Genomic DNA, 25,025 nt, shown 5'->3' with positions numbered 1-25,025 from the left:
TATTTTGAGATACATCCCATCAATACCTAATTTATTGAGAGTTTTTAGCATGAAGGGTTGTTGAATTTTGTCAAAGGCCTTTTCTGCATCTATTAAGATAATCATGTGGTTTTTGTCTTTGGTTCTGTTTATATGCTGGATTACATTTATTGATTTGAGTATGTTGAACCAGCCTTGCATCCCAGGGATGAAGCCCACTTGATCATAGTGGATAAGCTTTTTGATGTGCTGCTGGATTCGGTTTGCCAGTATTTTATTGAGGATTTTTGCATCAATGTTCATCAAGGATATTGGTCTAAAATTCTCTTGTTTGGTTGTGTCTCTGCCAGGCTTTGGTATCAGGATGATGCTGGCCTCATAAAATGAGTTAGGGAGGATTCCCTCTTTTTCTATTGATTGGAATAGTTTCAGAAGGAATGGTACCAGCTCCTCCTTGTACCTCTGGTAGAATTCGGCTGTGAATCCATCTGGTCCTGGACTTTTTTTGGTTGGTAAGCTATTGATTATTGCCTCAATTTCAGAGCCTGTTACTGGTCTATTCAGAGATTCAACTTCTTCCTGGTTTAGTCTTGGGAGGATGTATGTGTCGAGGAATTTATCCATTTCTTCTAGATTTTCTAGTTTATTTGTATAGAGGTGTTTATAGTATTCTCTAATGGTAGTTTGTATTTCTGTGGGATTGGTGATGATATCCCTTTATCATTTTTTATTGCGTCTATTTGATTCTTCTCTCTTTTCTTCTTTATTAGTCTTGCTAGCGGTCTATCAACTTTGTTGATCTTTTCAAAAAACCAGCTCCTGGATTCATTGATTTTCTGAAGGGTTTTTTGTGTCTGTATTTCCTTCAGTTGTGCTCTGATCTTAGGTATTTCTTGCCTTCTGCTAGCTTTTGAGTGTGTTTGCTCTTGCTTTTCTAGTTCTTTTAATTGTGATGTTAGGGTGTCAATTTTAGATCTTTCCTGCTTTCTCTTGTGGGCATTTAGTGCTATAAATTTCCCTGTACACACTGCTCTGAATGTGTCCCAGAGATTCTGGTATGTTGTGTCTTTGTTCTCCTTGGTTTCAAAGAACATCTTTATTTCTGCCTTCATTTTGTTATGTACCCAGTAGTCATTCAGGAGCAGGTTGTTCAGTTTCCATGTAGTTGAGCGGTTTTGAGTGAGTTTCTTAATCCTGAGTCTAGTTTGATTGCACGGTGGTCTGAGAGACAGTTTGTTATAATTTGTGTTCTCTTACACTTGCCGAGGAGTGCTTTACTTCCAACTACGTGGTCAATTTTGGAATAGGTGTGGTGTGGTGCTGAGAAGAATGTATATTCTGTTGATTTGGGGTGGAGAGTTCTGTAGATGTCTATTAGGTCTGCTTGGTGCAGAGCTGAGTTCAATTCCTGGGTATCCTTGTTAACTTTCTGTCTCGTTGATCTGTCTAATGTTGACAGTGGGGTGTTAAAGTCTCCCATTATTATTGTGGGGAAGTCTAAGTCTCTTTGTAGGTCACTAAGGACTTGCTTTATGAATCTGGGTGCTCCTATATCAGGTGCATATATATTTAGGATAGTTAGCTGTTCTTGTTGAATTGATCCCTTTACCATTATGTAATGGCCTTCTTTGTCTCTTTTGATCTTTGTTGGTTTAAATTCTGTTTTATCAGAGACCCTGCCTTTTTCTGTTTTCCATTTGCTTGGTAGATCTTCCTCCATCCCTTTATTTTGAGCCTATATGTGTCTCTGCATGTGAGATGGGTTTCCTGAATACAGCACACTGATGGGTCTTGACTCTATCCAATTTGCCAGTCTGTGTCTTTTAATTGGAGCATTTAGCCCATTTACATTCAAAGTTAATATTGTTATGTGTGAATTTGATCCTGTCCTTATGATGTCAGCTGGCTATTTTGCTTGTTAGTTGATGCAGTTTCTTCCTAGCCTCGATGGTATTTACAATTTGGCATGTTTTTGCAATGGCTGGTACCAGTTGTTCCTTTCCATGTTTAGTGCTTCCTTCAGGAGCTCTTTTAGGGCAGGCCTCGTGGTGACAAAATCTCTCAGCATTTGCTTGTCTGTAGTAAGTCATTTCTTATTCAGTGACTTACTTTACAAGAGGAGGCAATCTTATGATAAAGAGATAATCCTTATTTTAATTCTTCACATGGCTAAAAAACTCCAAGCTGTTAGTGCACTAGAAGGTCCTGTGGTAATTTCTCTTATCTTCATCTCACAGATGGACAGAGTAGGTCTTAGAGGATACTGAGCCTGCTGTGGGCCACACTGCTTAGTGGCAAAAAGAACATGGGTGTCCCGGCACTCACAAGTGTTTTTCTACTCCATCTAATTCTAGATGTGGCTAAGTGAACATAGCCAAGAATAAACCAAAGAGGGTGCCTGGATAATTTCATATTATGGGCTTGACCTAACCTAGCCTTTTAATGTATGAGGTTACTTGCAACGTCAACTGAAAATTTAGGGAGTTGACCTGACATTCTTTCATTTTCTTGAAGAGGCTGAAAGTGTGATTCAATTAGTTATCCTGGTGGATGAAAGGGTTTTCGCCTCATCCATGCAGGGTCGATGCTGTGCCTGGGGCATTAATCTGCAGTACAGATGCTAACTCTCGAGTCACCCCCATCCTCCTGGGACCCCAGCCCCTACTTTCCATGACATCCTGTCATTACCTCCACCTTCTGTGCACCCCCTAGCTGGCTGTGAGGCTGCAGCAGGTGAGGCAGAGCACCAAAGGAGACCCGCGTCAGGTCAGCAGTGCCTGCGTATGGGCCTGACTCAGGCCGAGTCTTACCTCTAATCAGCCCTTGGAGGGCTATGCCTCCTGTGGCCAGGAGGCCAGCAGCTTAGGGAACGTCACAGGCTGTACAGCTGCTCCAAGTGGTGGGTCTCTGACTTGAAGTCTAATCCTTCTCCTGCCCTCTCCCCAGGCCTATTATTTTCCAAGTTACCAAGGTTGAAAACTTCAAAGCCATCTTTCTTTTCCTTACTCCTCAAATCCTAACCATTGCTGAATCCAGATTTTTCCATCACTCAAGAAGCCCTTCTCTTGCATCCATTCCTCTGCTGGGTGGGCCTCCCTGCAGGGCTGACAGGGCTGGGCACCTCGCCCTGGACATTCAAGCTCTCAACTCTGCTTCCTGCCTGCCACTAAGACCCTACTTGGATCATATCAAATGCCTCAGCAGTTTGCCCATAAGATAACTCTCAAGCCCTCTGCAACATGATCTCAATCTACCTTTCCAGTCTTATCTTGCAATGATTTCCCTCCATCTCACTCTGTCGCCCAGGCTGGAGTGCAATGGCACGATCTCCGCTCACTGCAACCTCTGCCTCCCGGGTTCAAGCAATTCTCCCGCCTCAGCCTCCTGAGTAGCTGGGACTACAGGCACCCACGATCATGCCTGGCTAATTTTTGCAGAGACAGGGTTTCACCATGTTGGCCAGACTAGTACTGAACTCCTGACCTCAGGTGATCTGTCTGCCTTGGCCTCCCATACTTGAACTTTTAAAGTTTGAAAATCTGACTGTAGTCTAGGCACTCAACTTAGAACTGAGCACACCTTTGATTTCTCTAATAAACATTTATGGGGGCCCTGTATTCACACAGCTCTGTGCCAGATGGCACTGAGAGGCCTCAGCCAAATGGATATGTGCACACACAGGCAAGAAAGGGCAGAGCCCCTTCCCTCAAAGACTCTCAGGTCATCAAGAGAGAGGCGTGCACAATAAGACAGAAGCAAGAACAGAGATGAGAGGATGAAGAGATCACATAACCCAAATCTACAATCTACAGACGAGGCAGCCAAGGCAGGGTGAGACTACATGACATGCCCAGATGATTCATTTGGGCTTCACTTTCAAGATGATTCATGTAAGGAATTATTAAAAAACAATGATCCAGACATTTGGAATTAGATAGTGGTGATGGTCACAGTAACACTGTGAACACACCAAAACCCATATGAATTGGCCGGGCGTGGTGGCTCACGCCTGCAATCCCAGCACTTTGGGAGGCCAAGGTGGGCGGATCACAAGGTCAGGAGATCGAGACCATCCTGGCCAACATGGTGAAACCCTGTCTCTACTAAAATACAAAAAATTAGTTGGGCATGGTGGTGTGCGCCTGTAGTCCCAGCTACTCGGGAGGCTGAGGCAGGGGACTTGCTTGAACTCACGAGGCGGAGACTGCAGTGAGCTGAGATTGTGCCACTGCACTCCAGCCTGGCGACAGAGTGAGACTCCACCTCAAAAAACCAAAAACAAAAACCCAAAAAATTGTATACCCTTTAAAATGGTTTAAATGGGCTAGGCGTGCTAGCTAATGCCTGTAATCACAGCACTTTGGGAGGCCGAGGTGGGTGGATTGCCTGGGGTCATGAGATCGAGACCATCCTGGCCAACACGGCGAAACCCCGTCTCTACTAAAATACAAAAAATTAGCCGGGCATGGTGATGTGTGCCTGTAGTCCCAGCTACTTGGGAGGCTGAGGCAAGGAACTCGCTTGAACCCGGGAGGTGGAGATTGCAGTTAGCCGATATCACGCCACTGCACTCCAGCCTGATGACAGAGAGAGATTCTGTCTCAAAAAATCCCAAAGAAACAAAAAAACAAAACCAATGAATTGTGTATACCCTTTAAAATGGTTTAAATGAGCCGGGTGTGGTGGCTCATGCCTGTAATCTCAGCACTTTGGGAGGCTGAGGCGGGTGGATCACCTGGGGTCAGGAGTTCGAGACCAGCCTGGCCAACATGGCGAAAACCCGTCTCTATTAAAAACAAAAAAATTAGCCAGGTGTGGTGCCTGTAATCCCAGTTACTTGGAAGGGTGAGGCAGGAAAATTGCTTGAACCCGGGATGCGGAGGTTGCAGTGAGCCGAGATCATGCCACTGCACTCCAGCCTGGGTGACAGAGTGAGACTCCGTCTCAAAAAAAATAATAATAATAATAATAATAAAATAAAATAAAATAAAATGAAATGAAATAAAATAAAATGGTTTAAATGGTAAGTTTCATCTCATAATCAAAATAAAACCAAATGATCCCATGTTACCATCACAGAGAGATCTAACTTGTCCTTCTCAAAACCTGGCTGAACTCTGTCTTTCAAAATGTCTTCCTTGACTACTCCTGGCAGCCGCTGTAATTCTCTGATCTGTATCCTGCTAGTACGCTTTCTATTAATAGCTTGCATTCTATTAGAATAGAACACATGCATGTGTATGACTACATCCTCTCTATCTTCCTGAAAAGATAGTGCGCTCCTTCAGCACAGACATGATATCATAGAATTCTCTGGTCAATCTTTAGAGTAAACTTTCTTCTCTTCCTTCCTTTCTTCCTTATTCCTTTTTTCATTTAACTACACCACCTTAAAGGCAGCACGGTGGGGGAAATAGAATACATGTGCTGAGCAGGTGGCTAAAATTATTTTGTAACTAATATTAATAGAGTTGCTCTTAAAGACATTAAAGAACCAGAGAAGAAAAGAATGTGAAGCTCAGCACTATAAAGACTTAGCACTTGTGGTTTCAGCTACTCAAGAGGCTGAAGCAGGAAGATCACTTGAGCCCAGGAGGTCGAGGCTGCAGTGAGCCATGACTGGGCCTAGGCAACAGAGTGAGACCCCGTTCCTTAAAAAAAAAAAGGGGGGGGGGTAATATACATATATGCATATTCAGAGTATCATGTAGAAAAAGCAAAGAGTCTGATCCTATGTGACCCTACATGACCCTGAGAGGAAGTGTCAGTTCCAAGGGGCAGAAGATCCAGGGACAGAAGTTCAAGCTCAAGATAGGAGAGAGCCTTCTAGGAAAGGGAGCTGCACAGGGGCTGCAGTAGAGCAATGTGCCACCATGGGAGGTGCTCAAACGTGCAGCTGAGACGAAGTAGTAAATCAATAATTTGTAGCTAGTATTTAAGGGCCAATTGAACTCTCAAGATTCCATGATTCTGTTAACACCAAAAAGACATTTAAACCAAGACCCCAAACATCTAAATTATTTAAAGCTGAATAATCCTACCACCTAAAAAGACATATGCGGAGATTCATTGTGTAGAATTATATCTCAGAGCACACAAGATCAACTTCATGACTAAAATCAACTTAATCATTAACAAACCTTAAAGCTGGCCAGGACTCTCTTTTAGATTATTCATTACAAAAGGCTTTTTAACACAGGTAACCCATACACATGGTTCAAAATTCAAACTTCTCCCTTCTATTCCCAATTGCCTCATTCTCCCACGGGCCAATTAAAGTTGCCAGCTTCTTGTGTATCTTCCAAAGATATTTCATGCATAGAAAGAACATTAGCGCCTATGGTACCCCTTTGTTTTAACCAAATGGTAACACACTTTTGTGCTTGTTTTGGACCTTGTTCATTGGTTATAATAATCCTTGTGATCATTCCACATTAACACAGAAAGACTGTTCACATTCCTTAATTTTAGATGACAGCATAGTATCCCATTTTTGACATTGATATTGTTCCTAAACTAAGTTGTAAGTTCTCATAAATGAAGCTAAAGACCAATGGAACTAAAAAACGATTACTTTAAAAGTTGGTTGCTCAGCTGTTCTTACCTCAAAGTACACACACACACAAACTATTTTAATTATATAAAACAATTATATGTTGGTTTTTAAAACTAAGGCCTTGTATATAGTAATAAATTACTTGCCAGGTAATTCTGAGAAAATAACACAGTTGTTTATCTCCTCCGTGTATAATATGCACTGACATGTTTTCAAAATTAATATTTAGAAAATAAAATTATTAAAATCTATACCTGAATAAAAAAATTAATTCCTGCTAAAATTTATAGAATGTTTACTGTGCAACCTATCTACCACCCTTGGCAATATTATATTACAGTTTGAGTTATGTATGCACCTTAAAGGGAAAAATTTTTTTTAATTCATATCATTCAGATTTTAATAAACTCAGTTTGGTTTTCCTTCAAGACTGAATAATGATAGCCGGACTGTATAGAATGAAGAGGATGACAGGAAAAGCCTTTACACTGATAGACGCATCTCTTTTGCAGAAGATGAAGGAATGAGATTACTTAAAAAAAAATCCAACCAAACCAACTAGAAAATGACACGAGAGGAATTCTGATTCAAACACCACATACACAAAAGCGTGTTAACTCTGCATTGATCTCCTGACTTTAGAGATCCTTGCCCAATACATTAAACCTCTGCAGTGCACTTACTGACATTAAAGATATCTTTGGGCCTAAAGGAAATCTATTAGAACACAGCGTACCCAAAGCTGTGGCAAGTCTTGATGACATGATTGTCACCGCCCTGAAGACTGGGGCTTGTCTCTGGCGCACCCCAAGAACTGAGCAGCAGCTGAGCACCAACAATGTGGCTCAGAGAAGCAATATTCATTTTAAGTTAGTACTTCCCACTCCCAAAATGGCATAAAGTAATCTAAGGTCAGTATTTTGGAAATGTTAGCTCATATCATCCAGGACAAAACTTATTATGGAGGTGGCTTTTATTCATACAGATATTTTAGGACAGGAGCTGTTTTTTCTCTCTTTTGTACATGCCACTGTTTGCACTGCAGGATGATGTGACACAGTAGGCACTTGACAAAGGTCTATTAATGGAACAACATCTCTTATATATTATCCTATCTAACCCTTGCAACAAAAGGTAACTTACAACAGGCCTTATTATTTCCATTTGACAGCACTGAAGGGTGATGTTGCATCTTTTGATGGCCCTAATGTCCATAAACTGATGAATGGATACAATTTGATATATTTATCCACTGCGAAATTATGTTTAAGGTCTTAGAAGTGCCCCCAATCCTATACCGTTAATCCTGAAACAAACATGAATAATAGTTGACTTCAAAGACTACTCAGAAATTTGGCTTGTATGCCACGCCTTCTCTGATGTTGTCGTCTATGTCACAAATGCTTGCTTCAGACTATGGTACCAATGGAGGTAACAGTGCATGCTCCAGCTTCACCTCCCAGGCATTATAAAATGGAAGTATAAAAATAGCTTAATTTTCTTAAAAAGTAACTTCATAGACACCTGACAAATCATGATTGCTACCTGGGCCAGCAACTACAATTAATGCCAGCAGACATACATCATGTTGATAGTATGTACCTTTGATAGGATGTAATGAAAACGGAATTTTATGTAGGCAATCTTTTTCTCCCAAATCCATGCCTGTCTAAATATATATATATATTAAAAAAACACAAAATAAGGGATCTTCTACAAAGTATCTGTCCAGTAATCCTCAAAATTGTCCTGGTAATAAAAAGCAAAAAGCATTTAAGAAAGTCTACAGAAGCCTAAGGAGACATGACAATGAGATGTAACGTGCTATCACAAACGGGGTGCTGCAACAGAAAATGGACATCAGGGAAAATCTAAGGAGATTTAAATAAAGTATGAACTTCAGTGAATAATATTGTGACAATACTGCTTGATTAATTGTTATGTATGTGGCATAATAATGTAATATGTAACAACAGGGGAAACAGTATGGAGTACGTGGGAACACTCTATTTGGGAACGCTCTGTATTATCTTCGCAAACTTTTCTATACAGCTAAAACTATTTTAAAATGAGAAGCATGTTAAAAGTAATTAAATAAAAAAGTAATGATAAGTACATATTTGTAAATTTCCACTATAGAGAATATCATTGCAAAGAAGGATCCAGTAGAATTGAACTGGTTCTATATCCTGATGACTCAAAGCAATTATTTTAGTAATTTGGTTATAAACACCTTCTCTAAGAATCACTGTAGGTAACACACTTCTCTGATTCCTAACTATATAATATATAAAATTTAAAAAGTGTGATTATACTGTGCAGAAAAAGCATTTGACAAAATCCAAGATTCTTTCAGGACAAAAAAGACTCAACAAAGCAGGAAAAGAAGGAACTTCCTCAACCTGGCATAGGGCATTGATGAAAACTCCACAGCTAACACACTCAATGGTGAAAGAATGAGAGCTCTCCCCAAGATCAGGAACAAAACAACGATTCCTGCTTTTGCTACTTCCATTCAATGCTGTACTGGAAATTCTAGCTATAGCAATTAAGTAAGAAAAAGAAATAAATAAAAAACAAATTGGAAAGGAAGAAGTAAAACTGTCTTTACTCGCAGATGACAATATTTTATGTAGAAAATTTTTTAAAAATCCACAAAAATCTGTTACAGCTAAAAACTTCAGCAAAGTTGCAGGATACAAGATCAACAAACAAAAATAAGTTGTTTTTTTATACACTAGCAGTGAACAATCTGAAAAGAAAATTAAGAAACAAACTGGTTTATAATAACATCAAAATAATAAAATAGAAAGAAATGTAAATAAGGAAGTATAAGACTTGTACAATGAAAACTCCAAAACATTTCTGAAAGAAATTAAAGAAGACCTAAATAAATGGAAAAGCATCTTGTCTTCATGAACTGAAAAACTGAATATTATTAAGCTACTGCCATATAGTGATTCAATGCAATCCTTATCAAAAACATTGGTTTTTGATAAGGCTCACCAACCTGGCCAATATGGTGAAACTCCTTTTCCACTAAAAATACAAGAATTAGCCAGGCATGGTGGAGTGCCCGGGGTTTAGTGGAGATGTCAATTACAGTGTGTGCACCTGTATTCCCAGCTACTTGGGAGACTGAGGCAGGAGAATTGCTGGAACCCGAGAGGCGGAGGTTGCAGTGCGCCAAGATAGTGCCACTGTTGTATTCCAGCCTGTGCAACAGAGTGAGACTCTGGACAAAAAAAAAAAAAAAAAAAAAAGGCTATTTTCGCAGAAATGGAAATGTCAATCCTAAGATTAAGGGGGAATTGCAATGAACTAGCCAAATTAATTTAAAATGTCCCCAATACCTAAATGCATATACAGGCTAAAACTATAACATTCTTGAACAAAAACACAGGAGTAAATCTTCATGACCTTGGATTTGATAACAGTTCTTAGAAAAGATACCAAAAGCACAAGCAACGAAAGAAAAAATAGACAATTTGAGTGTCATCAAATGTAAAACTTGGCTGGGCATAGTGACTCACCCCTACAATCCCAGCACTTTGAGAAGCTCGCCTGAGTCCAAGACTTTGAGGCTGCAGTGAGCTATAATCCCACCACTGAACTCCAGCCTGGGTGACAGAGCAAGACCCTGTCTCTTTAAAAAAAAAAAAAATTAAAACTTCTGTGTATCAAAGGACACTATCAAGAAAGTAAAAAGACAACCTACAGGATGGGAAGAAAATTTTGGAAATCATGTATCTGATAGGGGTCTTATATCTACAATATATAAAAATAGAACTCTTACAGAAATGCAAATCAAAACCACAATGAGATACCATCTCATGTCAGTCAGGATGGCAATTATTAAAAAGTCAAGAAACAACAGATGCTGGTGAGGCTGTGGAGAAATAAGAACACTGTTACACTGTTGATGGGAATATAAATTAGTTTAACCATTGTGGAAGACAATGTGGTGATTCCTCAAAGGCCTAGAACCAGAAATACCATTTGACTCAGCAATCTCATTACTGGGTATACACCCAATGGAATATAAATCATTCTATTATGAAGATACATGCATGCATATGTTCACTGCAGCGTTATTCACAATAGCGAAGACACAGAATCAACCCAAATGCCCACCAATGATAAATTGGATAAAGCAAATGTGGTACATATACACCATGGAATACCATGCAGCCATAAAAAGGAACAAGATCAGCTGGGCGCGGTGGCTTACGCCTGTAATTCCAGCACTTTGGGAGGCCGAGGTGGGCGGATCACGAGGTCAGGAGATCAAGACCACCCTGGCCAACGGGGTGAAACCCCGTCTCCACTAACATACAAAAAAAATTAGCCAGGCATGGTGGTGCATGTCTGTAGTCTCAGCTACTTGGGAGGCTGAGGCAGGAGAACTGCTTGAACCCAGGAGGCAGAGGTTGCAGTGAACTGAGATCACGCCACCACTGCACTCCAGCCTGGCAACAGAGTGAGACTCCATCTACAAAAAAAAAAAAAAAAAAAAAAAAAAAAGAAGGAATGAGATCATGTCCTTTGCAAGGACATGGATACGGAGCTGCGAGCCATTATCCCCAGCAGAATATCACAGGAACAGAAAACCAAACACTACATGTTCTCACTTACAAGTGGGAGCTGAACAATGAGAACTTATGGACACAGGGAAGGGAACAACACACACTGGGGCCTGTATGGGGTAGGGAGTGGGGAAAGGGAGAGCCTCAGGATAAATAGCTAATGCATGTGGGGCTTAATACCCAGGTGATGGGTTGATAGGTGTAGCAAACTACCATGGCACACATTTACCTATGTAACTGAGCTGCACATCTTGCACATGTAACCTGGAACTTAAAATAAAATAAAATAAAAAAGAAAACTCTTACAACTCAACAATAAAAATATAACATAATTTTAAAAAAAGACTTGAAAAATCATTTCTCCATAGTAGATATGCAAATGGACAACAAGCACATGAAAAGAAGCTCATCATCAGTCATTACAGAGATGTGAATCAAAGCCACAGTGAGATACCACTTCACACCCATTAGGATGGTTATTGTTACAAAAAGAAAATAGCAAGTGCTGGCGAGGATGTGGAGAAATTGCACCACTGGTGAAAATTTAAAATGATGTAGCCACTGTGGAAAACAGTATGGTGGTTCCTCAAAAAGTTAAACATAGAATTACCATATGACCCAGTAACTTACTCCTAGGCATATCTACACCAAGAAAAATGAAAACAGATGTCCACAGAAAAACTTCTGTGCAGATGTTCATAGCAACATTATTCATAATAGCCAAAAAGTGAAAACAACACAAATGTCCATAAACTGATGAATGCATAAGATGTGATATATCTATCTACACAACAGAATATTATTCAGCCATAAAAAGAAATGAAATACTGGTATATGCTACAGCATGGATGAGCCTTGAAAACATTATCCTAAGTTTAAGAAGCCAGACACAAAAGGTCAGATGCTGTATCATTCTATTTATATGAAATATTCAGAATAGACAAATACACAGAAACAGAAAGCAGACTGGTGGTTGCAATGGACTGGGGAAGGGGTTAGTGGGGAGGGACTGCTTAATATGTACAGGATTTCCTTTGGTGTGATTGAACTGTTTTGGAATGATATAGAGTTGGTAGTTGTACAACACTGTGAATGTGCTACCACTGAATTACATAGTTTAAAAGGGCCAATTTTATGTTAATTTTATCTCAGTAAATAAACAAATAAATATAAGTTAATGCATACATACACATAAAATTCACATGGTTCTATTAGGCATTCAGGGAGCCTGCCGCATAGCATCCATTTCCTCCGTGGCGGCAGTGATTGGAAACGGTCTCTTCTTATGGAAGCTTCCAGGTAGTGTATAAAGCGGACACATATAAATGCATATAAGTAAATGGGCATACTTAGTGTTGTTTTTACCACAATATTAACAGAGCATACTCTGTCCGGGCAGAGGTGACAGATGAGTCATAGCTGCCACAAGGCCTAAAAGTCACAGTGCTCACAGGTATGTGGCTTCATCGTTGCTCCTCAGCTCCTTGGGCTATACTCTCCCCAACTTTCCACCCAAACATAAAACAGAGACCAGATATTAATATTTAGGAAGCACCTGGAAGAAGTTCAAAACTGAAACATAAAAGTAAATTACCAGATAGTACTTTTATGGTCTGTCATTAGGAATGACACTTTCTCCCAAATACGTGGTAGCTCTTGAACATATATCATTTCAGGAAATCTTGTTCTAGCCTTTTCTGGAGAGAGGATGATGCAACCATGAGCTGAGTACAAGCCAGAATTACGTTCAAAAATTTTAAAGACAAGATTTCCTGGTATCCTTGCTGTCACTGCAGTTTCCCACTTTTCCATAGCTCTTGAGGAGATGGGTCCTCAGAGATGTTCAGCTTCTCCTCATTCAATGTCTGTGGGATTCCAGAGTAGCCAGGGTTCTATTTAACTTACCTGTGTGCAAAGACTCAAGGTACAAAGCTGAATAAGCTACTTCTGAAGTTTTCCAAAAGTCTGATTTCATTGGGAGGCATCAAGAACATTTCGACATTTATTTCACTCTTCTTCCCATTCCATAGCAGGCAAATATAATCTAGTCCTCTCTTGTTCTCTCCTCTAGGAGCTGTAGACAACCTGCATTGAGATTCCACACCAAAGAAAGGAAGGGTGGTCTTGCGCTTACGAGAAACCAGGTGGCAGGCCAGGTACGTGTGGAAGGCCTCACACGGTTGCCTTGAGATACAGCTACCAGAGGCCTGTGGAGTCTCTCCCCACAAGCTACCTCTGGATGGCTCAGTTCTCCTTTTTTGTTTAATTCAAATGATGAGTTCCTTCCTCTCAGGTAATTTTATTTCATTTGATGTTAAATGTCATATTTTAATTCTTCTATCATCTGCCTGTGGTTGCTTAATTTTTGCTTGAACTTTTAGTTCTACATTAATTGCAATAAATGCTTTAAAACCCTTACATCATTATCGACTGAACTCTCTATTTTCTTTTTTTCTTGAGATGGAGTCTCGCTCTGTCACCCAGGCTGGAGTGCAGTGGTGTGATCTCGGCTCACTGCAAGCTCCGCCTCCTGGGTTGACGCCACTCTCCTGCCTCAGCCTCCCAAGTAGCTGGGACTACAGGTGCCCACCACCACGCCTGGCTAATTTTTTGTATTTTTAGTAGAGACGGGGTTTCACTGTGTCAGCCAGGATGGTCTCGATCTCCTGACCTCGTGATCTGCCCGTCTCGGCCTCCCAAACTGCTGGGATTACAGGCGTGAGACACCGGGCCCAGCCTCTATTTTCTTTATAAACATCTTCACCCAAGAGCTACCCTTGTTCCTCCCTTGCCACTTTCCTAAGTGTCCCTCCTTGTGCTGTTCCCTGTTTGTTTACACTGACTGAACATTCTTCAGGGACCTTGGTTCTCAGTGTCTCACCCTCTATCTGATTGGAACAGACTAGACATCACCTCTGTCCCAAAGCAGAGTATTCCTGGCAATTTCTACCTCACTGTCATTCTCGTCAATTTCCTTAGACAAACAACAACATTTGTAGCACAACTCCATGGACTGGTTCATCCTGAGAAGAGAAGGGGAGCCACAACCTCACCCCACCTTCTCAGCTGCTCAATCAGCCATTGCTGTTTCCCATCAACACATACTTGCTGGGTGTCTACTGCATTCATGGTCCGGTACCAAAACCAGATGAGTCACAGCCCCTGACCTCTGAGGGCTTATTTATGGTTAAATGAGACAACCGAAGTAAAGAAAACACGTAGAGCTTATTTTGAAGGCAATGACAAATATCAGTGCAATGTTTAATACGTGGTTGTTAGTCTCACTATATAATCAAGCATCTGTCACTGTCTTTTGTATCTGTGCAAATAAATATGAAAATTCAGACCATTTATAATACCAGTGCCAGAGCAGCAAGTGAGGAAGAAACAAGGGCATCTGTTCATGTATAATCGTCTCTCCTGGGAAGGGGGTGTCCAACCCAAGAACTGCTCTGCAGGATTTTTGCTCCAGTTCCCTGTGGAGAAAGAGCTGAGCTGGCTCAAGCCATTGAGAACTGTGGAGCCAAGAAATCATCACAACAAGGGTGAGCCTACCAAACCTGCCAGCTGGCTGCACCAAGTGCTCTGGGTCTAGCAACAGCTGGGACAGAGGGCAGAGTAGGTCATTTGACAGAGGCAAAAGGGGAGGAGAGGGGCAGCAAGGTGCGGCGGCTCAGCTGGAGGAGGAAGTCAAGTTGGGTCAGGTTTGATCTCACCCTTTCTCTGCTTCTTGCCCACAGAGGCACGTGGCACTGTGTGCTTGCATCTGGCCATCCCTGAAGACTCTGCCAGGCTGTGTGCTCTGTCTCTCATGGCTCTTCTCTGTGCCGTCATCTCAGCAAAGCACATTCCAGAGCTGCAATCTGACTCACAGGAAAGTGTGATCTAGTGTGATCACAGTGCTGCTCCAGATTGCAGCTGCAGGAATGGGGTGGGGGTACAGTGGGAAGAGTGGGGAGACTGTTCCAGGTCTCCAGCCTCTTTTAGGAACAAAAGTTTCCAGAGAAAGGAGGTCAGAAATAGGGAGGAAAAAATTCCATGCCTTTTATATAGGGCCACCTTGAAATCCTTCTTGATCTTCATGGATGACAGGTGCTGGAAAATCACCATGGCCAGGTTAAGATGCAAACTTAGAATGGTGGTTACACATACCATGACTGGATATGAATCTGGAAAATTACTCTTGCTGTTTTCATTCTATTACCAAAACTTCATAATTGTCTGTACTCACATCCCCAGGCTGTTGCCATTCCATTTCACTTTTCCCTCCAAGTCTATCACTGGCTTAATATATAGGAAAAAAGAGCATGAACACTTTCACAGCAGTTTTCATATTATCCATAAGTTCACCAAGAAAGTTATTCAATGTGTATAGCTATAAATGAGAACATGGGTCAAATGATACAAGTTGGTATTATCAAGTGTTTAAAGAGCATGTATATATTACTTTCGTATTATTTACACCTCTAACTCTTACTCTGAAACTTTTACTTTTTCAATCAGATAGCTGTAACTAAACACTAGATCAATAAAATGATAAAAGCTAAAAGAGACAAAGGGTGGAGAAATGGATCCATTTTCTGCCACCTACAAGGCAAGAAATGCTATGCACACAAAGACATAATGGTGCAAACTGTAACAAATGCCAACAATAAGATATACATTTAAATAAAATATAAAGACTACTACTAGTACTAAACATAATCTTTAACCACAAGGAGGGTCCAACCCACAATGTTGGACCATACACACAAATTAACTCAAAATGGATCACAGACCAAAATATAAGGGCAAAAGCTATAAAATTCTTAGAAGAAAACACAGAAGTATGTTCGCATAACCTTGGATTCACCAATGGTTTCTTAGCTATGACCCTGAAAACACAAGCGATAATAATAACAAAAATGACAAATTGGACATCATTAAAATGATAAATCTTTGTGTTTCAAAGGACACTATCAAAAAAGTGAAAAACTCCACAGAATGGGAAAAAATATTTGCAAATGAAAAGAACTTATACAGAGAACTCTTACAATTCAACAAGAAAAAATAACCCAACTTTAAAAATACGCAAAGGACTTGAAAGACATTTCTCTAAAGAAGATATACAAATGGCCAATAGCCTATGAAAAGATGCTCAGCCAGGTGCGGTGGCTCACGCCTGTAATCCCAGCACTTTGGGAAGCCGAGGCAGGCAGATGATGAGGTCAAGAGATAGAGACCATCCAGGCCAACATGGTGAAACCCTGTCTCTACTAAAAATACAAAAAATTAGCTGGGCGTGGTAGCGCGCACGTGTAGTCCCAGCTACTTGGGAGACTGAGGCAGAAGAATCGCTTGAACCCAGGAGGCTGAGGTCGCAGTGAGCTGAGATCATGCCACTGCACTCCGCCCTGGCGACAGAGCGAGACTCCATCTCAGAAAAAAAAAGAAAAGATGCTCAACATTGCTAGTCATCAGGAAATGCAAATCAAAGCCACAATGAGATACCCACTTCAGACACATGTGGATGGCTACAATAAAAAAGACAACAATAACAAATTTTGGAGTAGATGTGGAGAAAGTGGAACCCTGGTATATTTTACATTGCTGATGGGAATGTAAAGTCGTGTAGCCACTTTGGAAAATATTGTGGCAGTCCCTCAGAAAATCAAACATAGAGTTACCTTATGACTCAGCAATTCCATGCCTAGGTATATATTCAGGAGAAATGAAAATACATCCACACAAAAAACTTGTATGCAGATATTCATAGTAGCACTATTCATGTTAATCATAAAGTGGAAACAACTCAGGTGTGCATCAACTCAAAAGAGAAATAAAACATAGCATATTCACAGATAATGGATTATTATTCATCCATAACAAGGAATGAAGTACTGAAACATGTCACAACATGGATAAACCTTAAAAATATTATGCTAGGTAAAAGAAGCCAGTCACAAAAGATTTGTGATTTTATGTATATGAAGTATCCAGAATAAGCAAATCTGTAGAGACAAAAAGTAGATGAGTGGTTGCCAGGGGCTGGGAAGAATTGGGAATTGGCAGTCAATTGGTATGGGGTTTCTTTTTGAGGTTGCAGAAAGTTCTAATATCGTATTATAGTTATGATTGCACAAGTCTGTAATTACAATAAACACAATTGAATTGTACACTTTAAATAAATGAATTATATGGGATGTGAATTATGTATCAATAAAGCTCTTTAAAAATGTGATAGAGATAAGATAGATTCCTTCAGGTCCCCATGAGTCAAGTTCCAATTTCTAGATCTCTCTGTGTATACATGACAGAACCATAAACACTAGACTGTAATTCCATGGGTTCTGATATGTCTTTATTCTTACAGTAAGTTGGCATGTGGACAGGAAGAATGGCAAAGAATATAAAGGGTCTAGATGTCAATTAGTAGAATAAGCAGTAGTAAGACTACTTCTACTACTAGAATTAGCCTTTGTGTGTGTTTGGACAGTGGAGAAAGACTCTTGGATCAAGCTTAGTAGATTCCTTTTGAAAATATCTGACCACCTTTTCAGGTAGTCAAAATGGTTGACTACCTTTTCAAAAGAAATTTAGTAAGCTTGATGCAAGAGTCTTTTTCCACTGTCCAAACACACACAAAGGCTAAGGCCCCTAATCATCACATCCATGATCTACTAGTGCATGTTCCTCATTAGGCTTTAATATTGAGCCAGGGCTGAGAAGAAACAATGTCAAATGGCCTTGGATATCATAAGGACTGCCAATAACTGTTTTAGAGAGGAAACAAGCAAAGGTTAAGAATAGATGGGCAGCTGAGATTAAAAGGTTTACTTAAGACTCATGGACACAGAACTTATTGATTAAGGAATGATTTAAATTTATTGAATGAGCACAGGTAAGAACAAACCTAAGGCATGGGCTATGGCATCAATTATAAGGACATGCAAAAAAAAATGATACTCTGCACTCACAGCCTTTCACATTACAATAAAAAATATTCATATCATTGAAAAGGAACAATTCCAACTTTTCTACAACAGGAAGAAGCAAAGAGACTTCAGAAATAAAGTATGAGTGACAACAACCACCTTATGAAAATGTGATGCTAAGCAGATGGATGAATAGTCATTCCACCAACTCTGGCAGTATGTGGTGGTACACAGAAGAAAAGCAGGTGAAATGGTCCCCTGTGTTGTTGACGAGGGAGCTGTCTTCCCTTCAGGCTCTTTAACTGTAGACAGGGATATGCCGCTGTTACAGTGAAGGAATGTATGCCACCTTATCTCAATACAGAGAAAAGGAGGCAGAGTCAAGAATATCTCCCAACTGTTTAGTGGGAAGAAAAGTAAAGGTTCACAACCAGGGAGAAGAGCTGTATTCACCCAGCAGGACACAGCAGGTGAGCACACAGCTGGGGAATCAATGTGCCACAGCTGACCAGCTTTTCAAAAGGAGTCTAGTAAACTTTATCCAAGAGTCTTTCTCCACTGTCCAAACACATGCAAAGGCTAATGCCCCTAATCATCACATCCACGATCTACTAGTGCATGTTCCTCATTCGGCCTTAATCTGAATCATTCTCAACATCAGGAGTTTGGGATCCTTATTTGTTTTTTGTTTGTTTGTTTGTTTTTTTGAGATGGAGTCTCACTCTGTCGCCCAGGCTGGAGTGCAGTGGTGCGATCTCAGCTCACTGAAAGCTCCACCTCCTGGGTTCACGCCATTCTCCTGCCTCAGCCTCCCTAGTAGCTGGGACTACAGGTGCCCACCACCACGCCCAGCTAATTTTTTTTTTTTGTATTTTTAGTAAAGATGGGGTTTCATCGTGTTAGCCAGGATGGTCTCGATCTCCTGACCTTGTGATCCGCCCACCTCGGCCTCCCAAAGTGCTGGGATTACAGGCATGAGCCACCGTGCCCAGCCGGGATCTTTATTGGTTTAATGCTCTGGACAAAGTAAAAAAATTTCCAACCACAATATCAGCACCATTTAACACTGGCCCCAGCATTAGGGCAGTTTTCTGCAATATGTTTATTCCAGAGGAACTTCCATATCTCCATCATTTAGACAGCTGTGGTCACATTTCACATACAAATTTACACAAATGCTTCTTTTCCAAAGTAAATGGGCATCAACTCCTTGTTGTGGGAGTGCTAGGGGTAGAGTTGGGGAATGAGGTGGCCAAAAGCACAGAAATAAAAATCACCTTCAAGCAAGCTTCCTCAGCAGCCAGATGGCAGACTCAGTACCAACACTGAGTGCTGATCTGTAATGCGATAGCTTGTCTTTGCTTAGTTCAGGTTTCTATTATTGTAGCAATGCTCTTTACCACTATTTTTTTAAGCATCTATGCTTGCTGTTAAAGAGTGAGTGAGCTGCTTTTTACTGAGTGCTTGTCATATGGGAAGCATCTGCTGAGTACTTCACATACATCATCCCAATCAGTCCTCACCACCAGTCTGCATTATAGTATTATAATACCAATTTCACAGACAAGGAAACACAATTTGCCCCAGTCTCCCTGCAAAATGTCCTGTCACCAGTGAACCCACACCAGTCTGATTCCACTTTTTGTTCTTTCCATTAAACCACCAGCCTCTATGAATTTTTAAAAGAAAAATGGTACCTGCATACACATTAGGAAACAAGAGACAGAATGCCCTCATTGCAGTTCTGTTGTTCTATGTAAATTTGGACATTGTCATCCCCGTATGCGTCAACAAAACATTTGTTATCCAAGCTTGCTTCTCCTCTGGCATCCCACCCACTCTACTCTGCTAAGTGAGCTTCTGTGCTCATGGCTCCCTACACCTCCTGCTCATGAAGTGACCCAGCAACTCCTCCCAAATCTGGGGCACAGGTTTTCAGTGCTCATTTTATTAGACTTTGCAGTACTATGGGTCCCCTCCCACATGGAAGCACCATCCTGAGCGCTTGCCACCAGCTCTGGTTTCCTCTTACTTCACCAGCCCAGCCTCCTCTGTCTCCTCAGTGGGCTCCTCTTCTACCTGCTTTCCAATGCAAGAGGACCTTGGAGTTCAATGCCTGCATTTCTTCTTTCCTTTGTCTCTACTGTTTCCCTAAAGTGACCTCCTCCACAGCCCTGGTTGTAGACTCGGCTGTGACAGGACACTGCTGCCTTGCACTCACACCCATTAGTGCCTTTGGAGCTTGGCACCATAAACAAATAAAACCTGCCGACATCCGCAAACAAAATGAATGTACATACAAAGATACATACCGACCAGACATAGGCTGAGAGCCCCCAAACATTTATATCCAATCTAAAACCCTCTGGGTTTAAGGTATGTATGTCCAGCTTTCTCACAAGACATCTATTCTTGGATGTCTCATAGGAATCTCAAACTTAGTAGGCCTAGACTGCATTCTCAAACTTTCTTCCAGACCTGCTCTCACTATAGTTTTTCTCATCTCAGCAAATGGGAACATCCTTCAACTAAATAACTCAAGCTGAGGCTCACCCTCTGAACATTCCCTTCTACTTTGCTCCTCCCCCAACCAATCCATTATGAAGCCATCACACACATCTAGAATACAGATCTTTTCTCTAGCTCTGGCAAAGCCACAGGAGACTCAGGAACCCACCAGTCCTCTCTGACCTGGACTATGGCAGTAGCTGCTTCCTGGGTCTCTCTGCTTTCACTAGGCCCTGCCCCATGTGCCCATCTTACTAAATCCCTGATAGCTAAAGCTGACTTTCAAGCGGGGCAACCTCATTCTTGGTCAGTGGGCAGCCACAGCAAACACTGCAGCTCCTGCACATGGTCCACTAGGCTGTGGCCGGTTGCGTGCCTGGGATCTCTTGCTGGCCCGTGCAGCATGGTCATGCTGGCTTCTCCCTCCTGTCCAAGAGCTTTTCAAAGGTATTCTCTCTTCTGTGAGCAATTCTCTTTCATTTTCTCTTTACCTAACACCTAAACTTAAATAGTACTGCCTTAGAACACCATCTTTGAACCCTCTAAACTAAATTATGTCCATTCTCCATTGTGCCCTATTTTTTCTCACCAGGGTACTTATTGCAACTTGTAATCATAAATGCATTTGTTGTAAATTATTTTGTGTGGGATCTCCCACTAGAACTATGCTCCAGGAGCACAGAGACAATGTCTGGTTTTGTTAACCACTGCAGGCCCAGGACCTGGTCCAGGGCATGGTGGATTTTTTTTTCCCTTAGTGGAAAGAAGGAATAAATATACAACATGAGAATAAAGCAAAGGCCAAAAGACCAAAAGAGGAGTAAAACATCAAGGTATGGAAAAAGGAAAATGTGCTTTTCTGAGTTCAGCTCAGTGAATTTCTCCGGCTTTTTGTCTGAAGACACGACTATTTAGCAAGTTCTGTCCTCTTGCAAAGGACTAACTCTCCACTTTAAAATATTTCTGCAATGAAGGGCAAGAAAGAATTTGCATCTCTAAAGGATAGAGATTACATTAGTTGGCCAGGTATGGTGGCTCACGCCTGTAGTCCTAGTACTTTGGAAAGCCAAGGCAGGAGGATTGCTTGAGGTTACAAGTTTGAGATCAGCCTGGGCAACAGAGTGAGACCCTGTCTCTACCAAAAAAAAAAAAAAAAAAAAATTAGCTGGGTATGGTGGCACATGCCTGTGGTTCCAACTACTTGGAGGCTGAGGTGGAAGGACTGCTCCAGCCCAGGAGGTTGAGGCTGCAGTAAGCCACGATTGCTCCACTGCACTCCAGCCTAGGCAACAGAGCAAGACCATGTTTCAAAAAAAAGAAAAAAATAAATTACTGGTCCCTAGGTTAAATATCTCAAGGAGAAAGGAGGAGAATGTTTTGGAAAGGGAGAAAGAAAGGTGATGTCTGCTGGCAATCACCATGGGCTTGGAGTGAGGTAATATGGTCTGGACCTGCACCACCAGGACACAGAGAATCACTAAGAAATCATCACTTTTTCTCTTCACCTCAGTTTTCATTATAAGTTACCTCGAAGGCCAGTGCTCCCTTTCTGTTAAAAAAAAAAAAAAAAAAAGCCTATGGCTTTATTAGTCATGCATTTATCTAATGATCATTCAACATGTAGTCTATCTATAAAGAAGGTGTGTTTGGGCTCTGAACAGACGGCCTACCCTGTGGTTAGGGAGCACCTTCTGCATCAGTTGTTACCTTTGATTTTAGTGATTTATAAAACTTAAGTTTGTGTTGGTTACTCTGACCTATAACACCTTGAGAAACCTCACAGAAATGTTTTCATTAATAGCTCAAGTTAAAGGAAGTCATCCAGAAGAACAATGGACAGGGGACTCTAACATATTATATTTCTGAAATGTAAAGTCTATTTCTGATAATGTTTCACAGTGCAGAGGACATGAATCTTTTGAAAGAATCTATCTGGCCCTGAACAGGACTAGCTGCTTCAAAAAATTTTCTTTTAATTTCGAGGTTGGCACTAATTGAGTTGTCAGCTTTCAGAAGATAAGCTGTTACTGGTATCAGAAAAGTGACACTCACTGAGGACTGGGAACAGACTGAGACTGACACCTATGATCAAGGTGTGAAGTAAACTTATGACAGAAATTTACCGCTGGGTTTCATCTGCAACCACCTGACCTGGGCTGGGTGGGGAAGGGGCAACTATTGTGGCAAACAAATCTGCCGTAAGACACCGTTGTTTCTTTTTCACCCAGGCTTAATTTCTTCTGACATGGTAATTTCTGGACTTCACAGAAAACACACAGTAATCAAGGTTGTCTTTAAGTTCACTGATAGTTTGAAAGATCTCTGGGGTACAGCAGATAATGACAAGAGCTCAAGAAAAGCCATTCTGAAAGACAAGGAGACCAGACTTAGAGCTGCCTTTAGTTGGAAGGGGTCACTGCTTATGCAATTTTCCTTCTTCCGTGTGTGCTGTGCTGATGAGTCTGTACTAGCTGAGCCCAAATTTGTCCATCCTGTGGGACCCACAGAGCGTTCCATATGTCATCTATGATCAGGAAGCTGAAAGCAGGAATCACAGGCAGCAAATCTTCCAGGCTACACATCTGCATCTTCTAATAATATTCGTGCTACATGTACATGTATAAAAAACTGCCTTAGAATGCATACTGCTAAATGTGTCTCGAAGGCAGATATATTCTCTGTTTTTCTTTCTAAATATATTAGCAAAGAATTAGTAGTGAATAAAGTACAGTTTTACTTCTATATTAATTTGATATGTAAACTAGAGAGCCTGATCATTATCACAGCAAAATAATCTAGAAAATATTAATGATCAGATCTTCTTGTACCCAAAGACATCTCAGCAGCCCTGTCCTCAAATTCAACGCTAGCGCTATGGCCGTTAGTTCAAAAGTTCATTTTTGTACACAGTCCAACCAAGTCTCTCCAGGGCAAGGCACTTGCACTTCTGCTGCCCTGGACAACTTGACCCTGGGTCAGCTTAATCTAAACACGGCTTGGTTCTAACTCAATTTTCTCCCTTTTCTTTTCTTTTTGAGACGGAGTCTCACTCTGTGCCCAGGCTGGAGTGCAGTGGCACGATCTCAGCTCACTGCAACCTCTGCCTCCCGGTTTAAGCAATTCTTCTGCCTCAGTCTCCTGAGTAGCTGGGACTGCAGGCATGCACCACCATGCCTGACTAATTTTTGTATTTTCAGTAGAGATGGGGTTTCACCATGTTGGCCAGGACGGTCTCGATCTCCCGACCTCGAGATCCGCCTGCCTCGGCCTCCCAAAGTGCTGGGATTACAGGCATTAGCCACCGCGCCCGGCCTCTCCCTTTTCTTTTAAACTCTAACACTCTACAACCATGCCATCTGGGATTCTATATCCCATTCATTTTTCTTTGCGTCTACCTGTGTCAGCAGTGAGATCCTCCTTGAGGCTCTGTTTCCTCATCTGCAAAGTGGGAATAATATCATCTAGCCTCAATATTGTGCAATCTCAGATGTACTACAGAAAATGCATCACACAGAATGCACAGTCATTAACTCTGAATAACTGGATGTTGTTTTCTTGTTTTTGAAGTTCATGCCTGGCCTTCTTTCAATCTACCAGAAGCATATTCTCATTAGATATGTCACCACATGTATTCCAAAGTACAACTCCAAAGCATTCACAATGCAACTCACATTGGTAGCATTTCACCAGATTTTAGCTTCTAGTTTTTCTCTCTTTGCTAAACAAGTAAAACAAGTACCACTGAAGGACTCAGAGGGACAGCCTTCATAACGTGCATTGGTTGTGATTAGTCAGAGGAAGCAACCACACTGTCAGTTTCGTCGTTCCTTCTTGTCAGGGTGATTCATTTCCCCACTGTCTCTGTTTCTTCGTCCCCTTGGAGTGTGTGGTCTGTGTGCTGAGATGAGGAAGCTCTACCAAGTTCCTCATTGCCAAGGTAACTAGTATTCCCTTCTTCAAAACCTAACATTGGATATGTGTCATTAAAAAGGCCAAGCAAAACAAAAAACACCAAACAAAAACCTGTGTCTGATGTGTAACTGTCTTGGAAAATTCTATATGAATTTACCACAGATTTAGGGCAAAGGGTACAAGACTGGTCTACATCTACAAGCCATGATAAAGACCTTAAAACTGATTTAATGAATTTTACAAACATACATATTCCAAAAAAGAATCTTTTTTTTCTGTAATTCCAAAAGAAACATTCTCCAACTCTAGACCTCAAGACGACTTTCTGAAATTCATAGTATTTTAAATAAAGTGCCTCCACTTGAAGATGATTCATAATTTACACAGGAGTGTAGGTATCCTGTTCCTCTCTCTGGCATCAGAAGGCAGCATAACGATAGGATGATTGCATTATCTTTATATTAGAGATGGGGTCTTGCCATCTTGCCTTGCCCAGGCTGGTCTCAAACTCCTGGGCTCAAGTGACCTGCCTGCCTAGGGCTCCTCCCAAAGTGCTGGGATTATAGGTGT

General features: G+C 41.2%; 1 protein-coding gene and 1 long non-coding RNA gene across 13 annotated transcripts in view; one reads left to right on the top strand and one right to left on the bottom strand.

Annotated features, from left to right (window-relative positions):
* Nucleotides 1–25,025, bottom strand: part of SPIDR (scaffold protein involved in DNA repair) — a 486,770-nt gene that overhangs the window by 113,873 nt on the left and 347,872 nt on the right. The window lies entirely within an intron of this gene.
* Nucleotides 14,437–17,361, top strand: LOC134761831 (uncharacterized). The gene is made up of 2 exons (XR_010140981.1): nucleotides 14,437–14,666; nucleotides 14,862–17,361. It is a non-coding gene; the product is annotated as an uncharacterized LOC134761831 (long non-coding RNA).

This window comes from Pongo abelii, chromosome 7, assembly GCF_028885655.2.
Source record: "Pongo abelii isolate AG06213 chromosome 7, NHGRI_mPonAbe1-v2.0_pri, whole genome shotgun sequence".
NCBI lineage: Eukaryota > Metazoa > Chordata > Mammalia > Primates > Hominidae > Pongo > Pongo abelii.
The sequence above is the reverse complement of the archived record's forward strand: the minus strand, read 5'-3'. Positions and strand labels throughout refer to the sequence as shown.